Here is a 14,305-nt window from a genome sequence, read left to right as displayed (position 1 = left end):
GCTTGCTGCTCCTGGATAGAATAACATGACACTAATGTCACTTTGACCACAAAGTGGGCTGCTGGCCAGTGAAACCTGGATGTGATCCAGATTGAGGACACTCAACGTGCACTGTGTCGCCCAGAGATCATTTAGGTTGAGGGCGCTGTGCAGCTCACAGGCAGGTGTCTCTGTTTGTAGCTGTCAATACAAAGTCACTCAATCGTGCTACGTTACAACATGTTCATATTGATGTTCAGTAATCTAACAAACATACGTTTGAAACGCTCCGACTTGTGTCTGAAAACAAAGGGTGTAGTTGTTCCTCTATTGTTTGCAGCTGAAGGGTCTATCCTTTATTGCACATTCATTTAATGTTTGTTTTTGGAGCATTAATGGTTTACTTAAAAAAAATCCTATTTATTAAAGTTGTCTTTCATTTGTATGTGCTGTAATCCCACCTAATCTGAGGTCGGGAAACATAATGTCGACATGATACTTATAAAGATTTATATATTTCCATAGGACCTATTTATATTTCTATATTTATTTTAGACTCTCTTAATAAGTGATGTCATCACCATATCAGATAAATACTAAGCAATGTTCACTAAATTGTTTGTGTAGAATTCATGTCCATGATTTGTAATGAAACATGACATTTTCATTGTATATTCTGTCTATGTCGATGCGGCGCAGGAGTGGGACATCCAAGACCAAGACTTTGTACGTGAAGGCTCAACCTCTTTTTGTTTCATGAAGGCCGCGACTGGTCCGACACTTCTTACAAGGACACACGTCCTTTTGGGGAGGACAATATTTTGACCGGTTTGCTATCGATCAATGGATATCTATTTTTTCTGCATTTAACATTGGAACTATGGGGAAAAAAGCAATAAGGGAACTGTACAGGTATGGTGTGACTGGACGTGTACCTACGGGACATTGTGCTGACCCACCCAAACAGACACACACACTCACACACACACAGTAGCCATGGCTGTTAGTTTGTGTGGTTGTGAGAGGAGGGAGGCAAAAAACTGCATTTTTGAAAAGCACACATACTGGATGAAATAAAACGGTATAGAATAAATTATACGGAGCATATACCTGAAGTGTTTGTTCTCTCTCTGTTGTTTGCATCACATAAAGCAGTCACTCGATCGCACATCAAAAGGTTGCTGTATTGCAAAGTATGGATATGCTGTGTGTGAGTGAGATAAGTGCGACACAATGAGATCAGAAAATCATGTCATGCAAATCTCTTCCTTTTTTTTTAATTTTTTTTGCATCCTATTGGACCAGAGACACATACTTATAGTAATTTCATAACAGTGACGTCACTAGGAAATTACATTCTAAACTGGAAATCATGACCCTCTCTTGACATATATATATATATTTTTATTTTTTGACGCTATGGCTTCTACGAAATCTGAGAGTGTAAGAGAAAGACATGCAGCAAAGAGCCGAGTCGAAACCCAACCTGCAGCCGCTGCTGAAAAATGAAGCGTCAGTCCATGTTATTTTTTAAATATCTTTTAAATTCAGTTTGCATAGAACGTCACAGAATGTCATTGTTTTAACATGTGTTTTCCTGGTTGTGTTCTGTGCTAAGTGTATGTTCTTTGTGTTCTTTGTCACTGCTTGTATTTATATATGAAACTTCTTTATTTAATTTACTTAATTTTAATTTATTGACTTTCTGGTAGAAGCAATATTATCAATGGGACCTTCCTGGTTAAATTAATTAATTTTATTTTAAAAATGTGAAATATTGGGATTAGGTCCATTGTAGGCAATTCATTAGGCACTACATTCTGTAGCTGTGTATGTGAGGGGGAAGGGTTGTTGTTCTGTGGATGTTGGCCTTGTGATACTCAACCTGTCCAGGTGAACCTGGCCTCTCACCCAATGTCAGCTGGAGTTGGCTCCAGCCCCCTGTGACCCTCAAGAGAATAGGTGGAGTAGATGATAGCTGGATAGATCATTATCACCACTCTGATGCTTTTTATTATTGCATGTTTTTGTCAACCTGTGTGCACAGGTTTTCAGCCAGCTGCAGGAAAGGGGCGGACCTGTGAGGTTTTTCTATTCCTCCACCATGTGAGATGTGTCACTATAAGCGAAATCCTTTTTGGTGCGCACACACAATGACTCACAGATTCAGACAAAGAGCGGTCAAGAGACAGGTGAGGCTCCTCAGAATGCTGGAAATGTTGGCAGACTGTAAAAAGGAGGACACTCTGCGTCTGCCCCTGTGGGCACTCAGCCATCTGCTTCATTAGAATTCCCCCTTGAGGTAACCTTCCCTTCTCCAAGAGAAACTCATTGAAAGTGAAGGGCTTTGTTTTATATTGTCTATTGTAATTACTCATTATTCTGCTCCTCTGATGCCTGCTTGCTGTGGGCTGCGAGGAGCTGGCTTATAGGAGTGTGGTGTAAACGGAGCATGACCACTGCTGCCACGTGAGCCTCTATGCCGTCTCTGCATGGTTTTTGTGCAAGGGGCCAGATCAGTGAGGTGGTGGTGACATCGTCGCTCGGTTGGGGGGGCTGTCTCTCCGCTGCCATAGAGGAACGACCAGCGCTAATGCCTTCCTCTGCAGCATCTGGGATAATCTGCCTTAGTTCTCCTTAGGTCACACTCAACAGTAATTAATCCCACCATTACCCCACAGGCCTCTGAGTCAAAGCATTGTATATGTGAGTTTTTGTCTTGTCTCCCAGAGCTTGACACTCGACTTGACACTGGTGCTGGAAGTGGGAGAAAAAAAAACGTATGCCTCAATTTGAACATAAATTTAAATAATTCAATGGGGACATGGGGATTTGGGTGGATTTCTGTCAACCAGCGGGTGAAACATGAGTGTCCTGCAGCGTCACAGTGGATCGAAAGTAGAGTTGTTATATAAACTCAGATAACTGCAATTATCAGGTTTCCTATCGTCCACCGTATTTCCCCTTGTTTTACAGACCTGTTATGTGTCCGTTTTTTAAGCTTTTACTTTGCAGATCTTCTCACGCTCATAGCACGCAGGCCTGGCACTATGTTTTTTGGCAGCACACGGCCCAGAGCACTCACAAACACACAGTAACTACAGCACATCCGGGTTTTTTTTTGGTATTAGTGCTTTTTCCCTGTAAAGCCCTGCCATCAAAGCCTTTTGACATCTGCCAGTTTGTTCACAAATATTGTCCAAATGCCAAATTTGCAGTGCTCCAGCTTATGATGCGCATGGCTGAAAGTTTCTGTTTTTGTGTCGGTGTGTACGTGGCTGTCCGTGCACGTGGGTGACTCTGCGTATTTGTGTGCGAGTGTGTGCCTCCTGGGATTAAGTTCATGAAAGCATACGCATGGATAACATCAGAAAGATGGCCACAGGTTGCCAACCCGATGTCCCCTCTCCGCCTCTTCCACAGCCACCCCCTCATCCCCTCACCCCCCAAAAAAGTCCTGCCCTCTGCTCTCTCGTTCTCTCTCCCCGGCAGAAATCAGGATGGTCAGAAATGGACCATATGTGCCCTACTTAGAGATGGAGGAAAGTTTCAGTGGGAAATATTGTTCTTTCTACTCTTCATTTATTTGTCGAAGGGAGTTTCTTTTCTGTTTTAGAATTTTAATAAACAAAATTACAATACAATGTTGAAGTAAAAAATAAAAATCAAACCAGCTGTCTAAACTTATTTTGTCCTGCTCTTCAAGTAACCTGGAAATAAATGTCTTTTTGCAGATGGAACTGCAATTTGACCGACTACATGAAAATACAGGTGTAAATGCAAATCCAAGATGCATGGTGATCTGATCAGCCAGGCCACCTCTGGAAGTGATCAGGGACATTGAACACAAGAGTGAATTAAGCTGAATACTCAGTTCATACAGAGCAACTACATGGCTATTAAAAACCCACAAGACTGTTCCAACCCAGCAAGGTAGCAGCAGCCATGAGCCAGTAAACAAACAAAGCCTTTCCTCTGTCCTCACGTTGTTCAAGACTAGTGGACCTGCTCCAATGAGGAGGAGGATGGAATAAGAGTGATCAGATCTCAACATGGACACTGGAGTCATGAAGTAATACCAAGTGTGATCAAGTTATTCAGAAACAATCAGGATAGGAATCCGCTTATGTCATGTGTAAATGTAGTCAGAGACATTTCACCTCAAAACCTTTAACTCATTTAAATAAGTTTGTGGCCACAAAGTCAAACTCCAATGGGTATTTGAATCCCCAAATACCCATCGGTGCATGAGTGAAACTCAATATGAAATTTATTTTGTGACCCCTTTTTAAATCCAGAGAATGGGAACCACTGGTGTACAATAACTATCTATTTTTAGATCTGTAAGTTTCACACACTCATAGAAATCTGTATTATTTTTGGAGAAATTAACAAAAATGTTGAAGAAATCACTGTAAAAGAAAATTATTTATAAAATCAATTCGCCCTCTGATCTTGTTCTGCAGCAGAAATAATAGGTTCCTCCCTGACACGCAAGTTTTCCTGGTAAACTACTCTTGTTTACGCACAAATAAACCAACCAATAAACAAAGAAACAGGTGCGAGGTAATAATACGTTAGTCACAGTGGAACAAGCTATTTTGGTGCAGCTGAATTCGTTGATAATAAAAAGTATTATACATTTTAAAATTGTGGTGTTGGAAGTATTATATGAAGACGGGATCTAAGTCCACTTATATAGTGCTCATAATGTGATTTACAGTAAAACACATGATACCCACTCTTTGACCTTCTCTGGTTGTTTCCAGGTCATCGGTGAGTGTTAATCTGAACAGAGCGAGACAGACTTTGATGTGATGATGTGCCGCCTTGAGCTGTGACCCCACTGTGATATGTCAGCACATGAACCAGCAGCTTGAGTTGTCACCCTGCCATCTGCTTACAGTCTGTCCTAAATGTCGCTTTCTGAGCGAAGCCAATCCCCCCTCCAGGCAACCCCCCCAGAGCTTGATACAGTTAGCTGCCTTTACTTCTGACGAGGAAAGGATTAAAGTCTCAATCTTGCAATGCTCCTAAAATGTTTTAAATACCGTTTATTGAATTGGTCCTTGAGATTGAATTGCACCGCTTCATTCCAAAAATGCGATATCCTCTATTTTCAAAATGTGAACCGTGCTCTGCTTACAAGAGCAAAGTATTTCCAGTGGATATTTTGGGGTTTTAATTTACATGAGTGATGTTCAGTGAAATGCTGAATGGTAAGCCAACATAGATTTCTCTCCAAACCGAATATATTCCAATATATTAGCATGCTGTATAGTTCAGGCCAGTGGATGAATCCTGCATTTTTCATAAAAACTCTCTAAAATAGTCTTAAAAATGATACTAAAAAAACAAAACCCAGAGGAACTCATTTGAAAGAGAGGAAAATACCATTTTCTTATTTTTAGAAATATAATCCTCCATGACTGGTGATCCCTGCAATATCCTCCCCCTCCACTTCCTCCCCCTTTCTCCTCCCCCATCCTTTCCTCCAGAGAGAGAGCTGATGGAGGAAAAGATCTCCCTTCCCCATATGCCTCTTGGCTTCGAAGACGCGTGTCTCACCATTGCACTTTCTTTCTTTTTTTTCACAGGGTGAGTGTAAACCGTAGGAAGAGCAGAAGGAGGCTCCTACCAGCCCCCTCAGCCTCTGTTCCCTGTTTATCATATTAGCCCGTGCCCTTGAACATTTTGCAGCCAGACTCTTTCTTTGAACTGAGCAGAGAAAGCAGGCCGTAGTGGCCATATCATAAATCATGCGGGTTTAGATTTTGACAGTAAGTGTCCTTGTACTAAACCATCGCTGAGCCTCAGAGTGGAGCATCTTGATTGGCTGTCTTGGTAGGCTTGTGTTCCTGCCACGGCCCCGCTTCCGGCCTTCAGGGAGATCAGAAGAAGAAAAAAAATACAGAGTCTGTTATCGTCTTTGGCGCTGAAAAGCAAATAAATATTAGCGGCACCATATATTTGAGATAAAATCATGAGGCTTAATTACACCAGTGCAGGACGAGCCATTGTTCAGAATAATTAAGATAGTTTGAAGTGTCATTACTGACTCCCGTAATTATAATTCCGCAGAAGAGCCAGTCCTTGGAGCCGAGTTGGGGGGGTGATGTCAAGCTGGCCCCTGTTGACCTCCGTGCTTCATCCCAACTGCAAATGAATGTCTTTGCCACTAGTGGGAGGAGGCGAAAAGAAAAGTAGCCTATTCATGGAATGGATTCCAACCTGGCCTAATGTGATTGGAGAAAATCCTGGGTAAAGATACATACTAAATACTATTGCAGCCCTCCTTGGTGAAAGGAGCCCAATTACGTCTTCAGCCTTCAGAAAACAAACAAACCAGACAAGCATTCAGGCATTCCTGCGGTGGATATCTTTTCAGCTGGTCAACAACCCACTAATGACCACTCATGTCTGTCTTTTATGTGCAATAGGAATGGAAACAATCAGATCTCACTCCCTGGTCAAATGCTGTAGACGTGGGTTTTCATCAGCTCCAGCTTCGATCGGCAGTAATGATGGAAACATGACACCCTAATTTGGCATGACAGCAAAGTGAGAGAGGGCCTCGGTTTACAATATCAAACATGATGTCGGAAAAATGGCCTTTTTTATCAGGTTTACTTGATTTAATTTGTATAAAAGACATTGTTCTCTGCTGCACACCCTGATTTTATAAACAAAATGCTTCTTATCAACCAGCTAACAGATATGACACACATTGAAAACATTTCAATCATCCTCCTTATGTCAATCGGGCAGTAGCGTTATGTCATATGGCCCAGGAGAGCTGTTACAAATACCAGCACTGAGGGAAATTGATAAGATCTTAGTACAATGTCAGCCTGAAAGGTCTTTTCACTGAAATATTTCTTTTCTTATTATAGGACATAAAAATTGTCACCAACTACCCTTGGTGCACTTTAGAGCCAGAAATGGCTCTTATGCTGAAACGCTCAGAGGAGAGGTGAACAATCTGCAGCACATTCACAAAGAGAGGGCCGTGCAGGGCGCCAGCGGAGAAGAGACAGAAGAATGAGAGGTGATGCTGCCATTCCCCCACTCTGCCTGTGAGCACTGCACAGATCTTCCAATTCTGTCAGGCTCCAGACAACACAGAGAGAATATACTGTAAAAACTGAGGAACATACAAAACAGATTTCATTCATTTAAAAATACATTTTGTTCTTTCTTTAACCATGTCCAGTTGTGGTTAATGTTTGATTTAAAACCAACACATTTCTATTGTTAAACTCCCAAGAGTGGATTTCATCTTATATTGATGTATTGTATTTCTTGCAACCAAGTGAATCTCAGCCCAGTGTTCACTCTCTCTAAGCTCTGTTTGATTTCTTGTGAGGAGCAGGTGGAAAAATGTTTGGTCTTCAATGGAAAAAAATAAAAAAAATAGAAAAAACAACTAGAAAATTTTCTAGTTGTTTTTCTATTTTTTTTTCATATCCTTTAAAGGATATGAAAAACTGAAAAACATAGATCAGACTGGGGAAACACTGTGAACTCACAAGTGAAGGAGAGAGGGTGATGACGCTGAGGAAAGGCAACCATGAGTGACAACAAACCAACAAGGACAAAGGGAAGCACAGAGACTTAAGGCCGGCGCATGCTTCTGCGTTTTCACGGGAACGGAGACGCAAGAGCCCTTCCGGGCCCCTCACGGCCCTTCCTACGTCCTTACGTGCGTCGGCCAATTTTTCTAACTAGACGGCAAAGCCCTGCAAGCGTCACCCGGCCGCGAGGGCTGTGATTGGTCTGCTGACTACATAATTTCCGGAGTCGCATTTCCGGTTCATGCCCGGAAACCACGGAAGATTTAGAAGAACGAATATGGACCAGATAGAAGAGCACTTGGCAGAAGAGATCCGACACTATGTCCACTAGTATAACCCGTCACTAACCGGCGGATTTTTCCGCCAGAAAAAGGCTCTGCGGAGCCGCCGTGGCGATGTTAATAAATCGCTCTTCTTCGTGCAACACACGAAGAAGAGCCGACTTCGACAAAAAACATTACTGCGCCTAGTGTTCTGGCGGGGAATTGCATGGAAACACGCGCAACGGTTGGAGAACCATGAATGACAACGAGTCCTGCGTCACAGCTGCGTGCCTGCGGGCCCCTGACGACGCAGAAGCATGCGCCGGCCTTTATAGACACAGGGAAGGCAGGAGTAATCGAACACAGGTGGAACACATGAGGACTGGTGCAGACGATCACAAGGGTGGTACACAGCATAGATATATATAAAGACTAGATGTCTCGTTTGACGGAGCCGGACGTCACCACATGGCAGCCATCTTGCATCGGGCAGCTCGCTCACCCATAACATTGTGTTGGTAGTGGTAAATAACCATAACTTGCTCATTTTTCAACCGATTTTGAAACGGTCTGGTTTGTTATAAACGTCAGAGATGTAGTTATGACACTGCATAAATTATTAATTTTTTTTAGAAAATAACAGAATTAATCATAAGTACACAGTGTCATATCTACATGTCTGACGTTTATAACAAACCAGACCGTTTCAAAATCGGTTGAAATTGAGCAAGTTATGGTTATTTACCACTACCAACACAATGTTATGGGTGAGCGAGCTGCCCGATGCAAGATGGCCGCCATGTGGTGACGTTCGTCTCCGTTGGCCGGCAACGCGGCCGAGTCATCTAGTGTTTATATCTATGGTACACAGGACAAAGACAGGAAGTCAAGATAGAAAACACAAGGAGCCGAAACTACAAAATAAAGCAGGAAACAGAACAGAGGGAGAAAACACATAGCGGGAAACTGAGTGGGACACCATAAACTACAGGTACAGATCAAATACAAACATTAACACAGGGATAGACACGAAACACAACGAGGTCATAATCAAACTGAAAACATTCTTCATAAAAGAGGTGAGAATAAATAGTCCGGAGTCATAACCATGACACTGTTGAGGGACATATCTGACTCTGATTGTTTTCACGTAATCAATTGATACTGTTTGATTCTAAAATATTGATTACAGCTTTGGGGAAACATCCGGCCCCATCAGTGGCTTCACTGATCTGAATGTTACTCCATGATGCTGTCACATTTGTTTCTACTGTCTACAGGAGACACATGTTCTTTCAGTCTTTGTTTTTAGTCCAGTGTGTTTTGGGTAAGCAATGTGAAAGCCCAAACGTACAGGAATCTCCTTCACAGAAAGAACACTGCTGCTGGAGCTTCTTAAATGCCTTGTCAGTTGTCATATTTATAGCCAGACAAACCTGTAAATAGTGGATTTTCCCTTTAAGGCTACTACAGCTTCATCAATTTTAAACCTAAAACTCGGTTATTGTTGGATAATGAATGTGGTCATTATTAAAAGGGACCATTGGTGACAATCGGTAAGAAAGACGAAACAAACAGCAGAATCCTTTTGTTGACACACTGAACCACATCCTGCTGCCTGTGCTGACTTAATGGACCTACAACAATATCACATTACTCCAAACTGACAGAGACATAAATCCAACGAGAGAGCTTTGTCACTTTAATGTAAATACAGGCAATATCAGGGTTTGTGCTGAAATGATTATGCTGCTGAGTATTTCCAGGAAAACACCTTGTTTTTCCTGAACTGACTTGGTCTAATGCACCTGATCAATATGTCTGTCTCGGCTGCAGCAGCCATGTGTGTGAAACATGTTTCATGGAGTCTATAGAGTCTTTACATAACACAAAGGAAGCAGATGCTAATTTGTGTGGGGGATGACTCACTTCCATTAGCTGGAGAGGATCCTTCTGAGCTATCACACCTTTGATGTTTCCTCCTTAGGTGTTTCACAGGGAATCACTTTTATTTGCAATATGTACACGATTTCTATTGTACGGTGTGTGTGTTTGTGTAATTGTGTGTCTCATAGCAGTGGATTCAATACAGATACAGTACGGTGCCAATTTCCCCAGAGCAAAACACCGAAAAATCATAGAGAGGGAGGAGCGGAGAAAATTGTGTTGTGTCTCGATGTGTGTGTGAGTGCCTCGATGTGTGTCTCTGTGTGTGTGTGTGTGTATGCGCCAGGACCCAGAAGCTGCATGAGTTTCAGTATGTGCAAACGTGTGTGTGTGTGTGTGATAAGAGGGACGAAGGAGGAGGAGGAAGGTGAAGGAGAGAACCCAGAGCTGAGAGTGAAGGAAGGAAGAGGTGAGGGGGTTGTTGCAGCCAAGAGAAAAGACCTGTGAGGGGACCGGTGAGCGATGGAGTGTCAATGGCCAGGGTGGGCTTTCTGTGTGTGTGTGTGTGTCAGTGTGTGTTTCTGAAGAGACAAATAAGAAGTGAGAGAAACAGGGGGTGTTGGTGAATAGTCATTTCTGCTTCCTTTCTAATCTTGGCAGAGCCGCTGGGATTAAAGGAGGCAGTTCAACTCTGAACATTTCATTATCTCTATTCATCATTTTTGTCCGTCAGCCACAAAGAATTGTATTAATTTTATTAACACGCTGGAGTCAGCAGTGTTTGCTGTTGTTCCTGTTGACCTATATTCCCCCCCGTACCTCTGCAGTCTCTTGTGATTTCTGCTCACCTCAAATGGCCAATCCAATCGTAATTTATTTATCATGACCAACTCAGGAAGTTGGACTGATGCACAATAGGCACATTTTTTACCTTGAGCACACATGTAATGCGGCCCTACTTGCTTTGACACCTATAGATGGATGGGCATGATGCTTGGTGCTGGAAATGGTCAATCTGTTGTCATGGCGAACTGTGTATTTGCCTCGCAAAGGACAGGAAAGCTTGACGGGCTTAGCAACATTGACTAAGGAGCTTAGCAAACAGTCAATTCGTGTTTATTCCTATCAAATAAATTGATTTACACTGATAATATACTGCAAGTGCAGCAGACTCTGATTGCGCTGCAGGAAAAATCCAGACTGAACATGAAATATAGTGCAGATGCTTTCATGAGTTCAGAGTCTTACCCTTACCCCATTTTAGAGGAAATAGTGCTCGCTCTGTAAAAATAGTGTGTGTGACTAACTAGGTGTATCCAATCAGTGTGTGGAATGACCTCGGTGAAATGTCTTACACCACATGGAGGGAGTAGCCGAGAGAATTCAATAATTCCCATATAAGACAGAGATTGCACTCAAAGAGATCCCATGGAGGCAAAATCCACCTCCTAATCCCCTGCCAAAAAGTCAGCTGGAAAAAAAGAGAGAATTGGTTTTTCCTCTGGTTTTATGTCTGCCGGTTGTTAGTTGGCTCTGAATCTCCAAATAGGATTCTACGCTGTCTCCGTCTCTCCCTCTCTGTGGCTCCCCCACTAACACTTCTTCCTCCCTTCCCCTCCCTCCAAAGCCCTTAAATCACTCTGACTGTGGACAAGCATACAGTTACCTAACAGCCGGCAGGGAAGTTGTTGCATGGTTGCGTGTGTGCGCTTGTGTGTGTGTGTATGTGTGGGAGAGCCAGAGGAACTTTTGTATCCATATAGCCAATAAAAAGCATTGTATATGATACTAATAGGAGTCTGGAGCAATAAATCCATCCAACAGATTCACCAGAGCCACTTTTAAACCTCGCGTATGGAAACACACTGGCTCTGCAGCAGTGGTGGAGCACCTGTACATGTGCTGTATTTCAGAAAATATTTCTTTGGGATCATATTTAACCGTGATTCATCCTCATAACGCTCAGTGATGATGAGGCATCAAAGCCAGAGATGTATTTAGGTATAGGATGTTCTGTGCCATGTCACAGCTGAGATGCTGGGTCACACCGTTTGATATGCAGGTGCACACAAGTGCAGAGTTTCCTGCAGCAAACAGGCAGCTCTCTTGTCAGAGGTGAACCGAGGCGTGACACGCAAAGACACACACACACGTTCACACTCACACACGCTTCCCCCCTCACGGCAGCCATCCACCACAGGACGGCTGATAAAAATAACATAAGCCCTATCAGGCAATTAAACATGGAGACGCAACGGGGTGTGTTGGCTGCTTAATGGTTTCAGCCTTCCTGCGGACCTGCCAGTGTGTGACTGGCCAATGGGGGGGACACAGACAACTGATGAAGTGGGAAATCAAATGGGGGAGGCAGCAATTACATTGGTCTCAGTGAACAGTTTCTCTGTCATGTGGTAGAAGAAGGGTGGATTCAACACAGACTGTGGAATGTTTCTGTTGAACTTTGAATCGTAAGTACAAGTACAAGTACTTTTCTGTGACACTTTGACAAGATTGTGAGACAATACAAGTTTGTTCAGTAGGAGTATAATGACTCATAATATGCACCAAATAATATCATATTACCTTTTATATAAGCCCGATTTTTTCATTTAATAAAACAATTATGTACTGTGAAATTGGTGCAAATGTAAAAAACTGAAAAAATCTTGCAATGTTAAGGAAAGTTTAAAAGAAGTACTTGGATCTGCCCCTTTTTCAATGTCTGTGCTGAAATTATATGGGGGGGGGGGTTTCTGGACCATGCCTCCTTCCACCAAGTTCCATGGAAATACACTCAGTAGTTTTTGTGTCATCTGGCTGAAATTAATAAGACAAAGAAAGAAAAAACAAATCAACCAAACAACAAACAAGGGTGAAAACACAACTTCCTTGGTGGTGCTAAATACATTATTTAGGGTTATCAGACACCTCCTTATTTCTTATATATTTGCATTTTAACAAGAAAATCTTCTTTGGCCTTATGCTCTCTACTCATTCTGGTTAATACATTTTTAAAAAGTGGGGTTATCAACTGTTCATTTCTCATTTGGTCTGTGCTCATCCTAAAACCTTGTTTTGCATTTTTAGCTTCTTATACTTCATTATAAATGGTTTGTTAGTTATGGCTAATGGTTTTATCAATAATAATTAACAAGTAATTTATCAATGCCTGAAGGGGTTGTAAGGCATGTCGACTTATTTCCTAATTTCCTCTCAGTTTAATGACTCTAGTCATTAAGATTATCTGCTGGTCAAATTGTTATGAGCTTGGTAAATGGTGCCACTTCAATGGAGAGGAACCATGCATGTTAGCAAGCATCTCCCCCGGGGAAGTGCTCTTGAGCAGGCCACTAGGTCACCACCAACTATAACTACATGCATGTCGCTTTGCACCAAGGCCCGTGGTCTGATGTGGCTGAACAACCCTACGTCAGTCACAGTTTGTTTCGTCATCGTCCACCAGACCTCTGTCGTGTGCGATCACAGGGACTTGCTCTTCTGTACGAGACCCAAAAGCTGCTTCAACTGGGGATATGCAGAACACCATGGAGGTAATTGATCTACACTCCCTGGTGGATGTTGCTCAGACCCAAATGAACATTATCTGTCACCTGTTCCACTATCACCTCAGCAGGGGGTCTGTCATGGGCTCCATATCTCCCCACACAATCTCAGCCAGCCAACACACGGGGCCACCACCACCGAGGACTGGACACACAACTTTGTTTTGTTTTTTTCATGTGTGAGAGAGAAAGAGAAAACAGTGAAAGAGAGTGTGGCCAATGTTTCATGTTTTCAGGCTGCTGTAGATGCAGACCAATAGAGTAGGGGAGCTGATTGGCATTTACTGTGGGAACAGAACATCTTCTGGCACGCTTTTATTTGTTGTTTCAGATGTTAGATGTAAACATATATCAGCATCTTTGTAATGATGAATATTCATCATCGGTACACCCATTCTCCTTGTGTTTTTCTGCGCATGATCAGGGGATGGAGCTGCAGTAGTGTGATCCCATCGACACACATGCTCGATCAATCTCGAGTCAGCCTCAGCAATCAATCCTGAGGTTTCACCCAGTTTTTATAGCATCAAATCACCAGAAACTTGGATGAGCTTCAATGTGATAAGACTTATCTAAAATGACAGATACCACCTTTAAGAAACATATCCCATCCATTAACATGGATGAGGCAGGATTTATGACCTATGAAGATGTTTTAGCTTCACTTTTGGGGAGCAGTAATGTCGTTCATCTTAATATATATGAACACACCAGGTCATGTTTGAGAGAAAGAATGGATTATGAAAGTGAAACATTTGACTGTATATAAATCTTATGCAATTCAACTATAAGTACAAGTACATCAAAATAAAAATGTGGAATATACTTTCTAACTTTCTGCAAATTTTGGCAAGAATTTGAGCATGTTAAGACCCTCAAAAAGCCAATTAATTTGCCTGAATAATAATAATAATCCTTACAATTTCAATAGGGCCTCACCTGTCAGGTCAGTGCTCAGGCCCTAATAATCCTTCATATAAACGTCCTTGATTTAATAATGAGAATACTACCTTTTATCTACTGATGTTTTTTCATTCAG

The sequence above is a fragment of the Limanda limanda genome, chromosome 3, assembly GCF_963576545.1.
Source record: "Limanda limanda chromosome 3, fLimLim1.1, whole genome shotgun sequence".
In the NCBI taxonomy this organism is placed as follows: Eukaryota; Metazoa; Chordata; class Actinopteri; order Pleuronectiformes; family Pleuronectidae; genus Limanda; species Limanda limanda.
Note: the sequence above shows the minus strand (reverse complement) of the source record.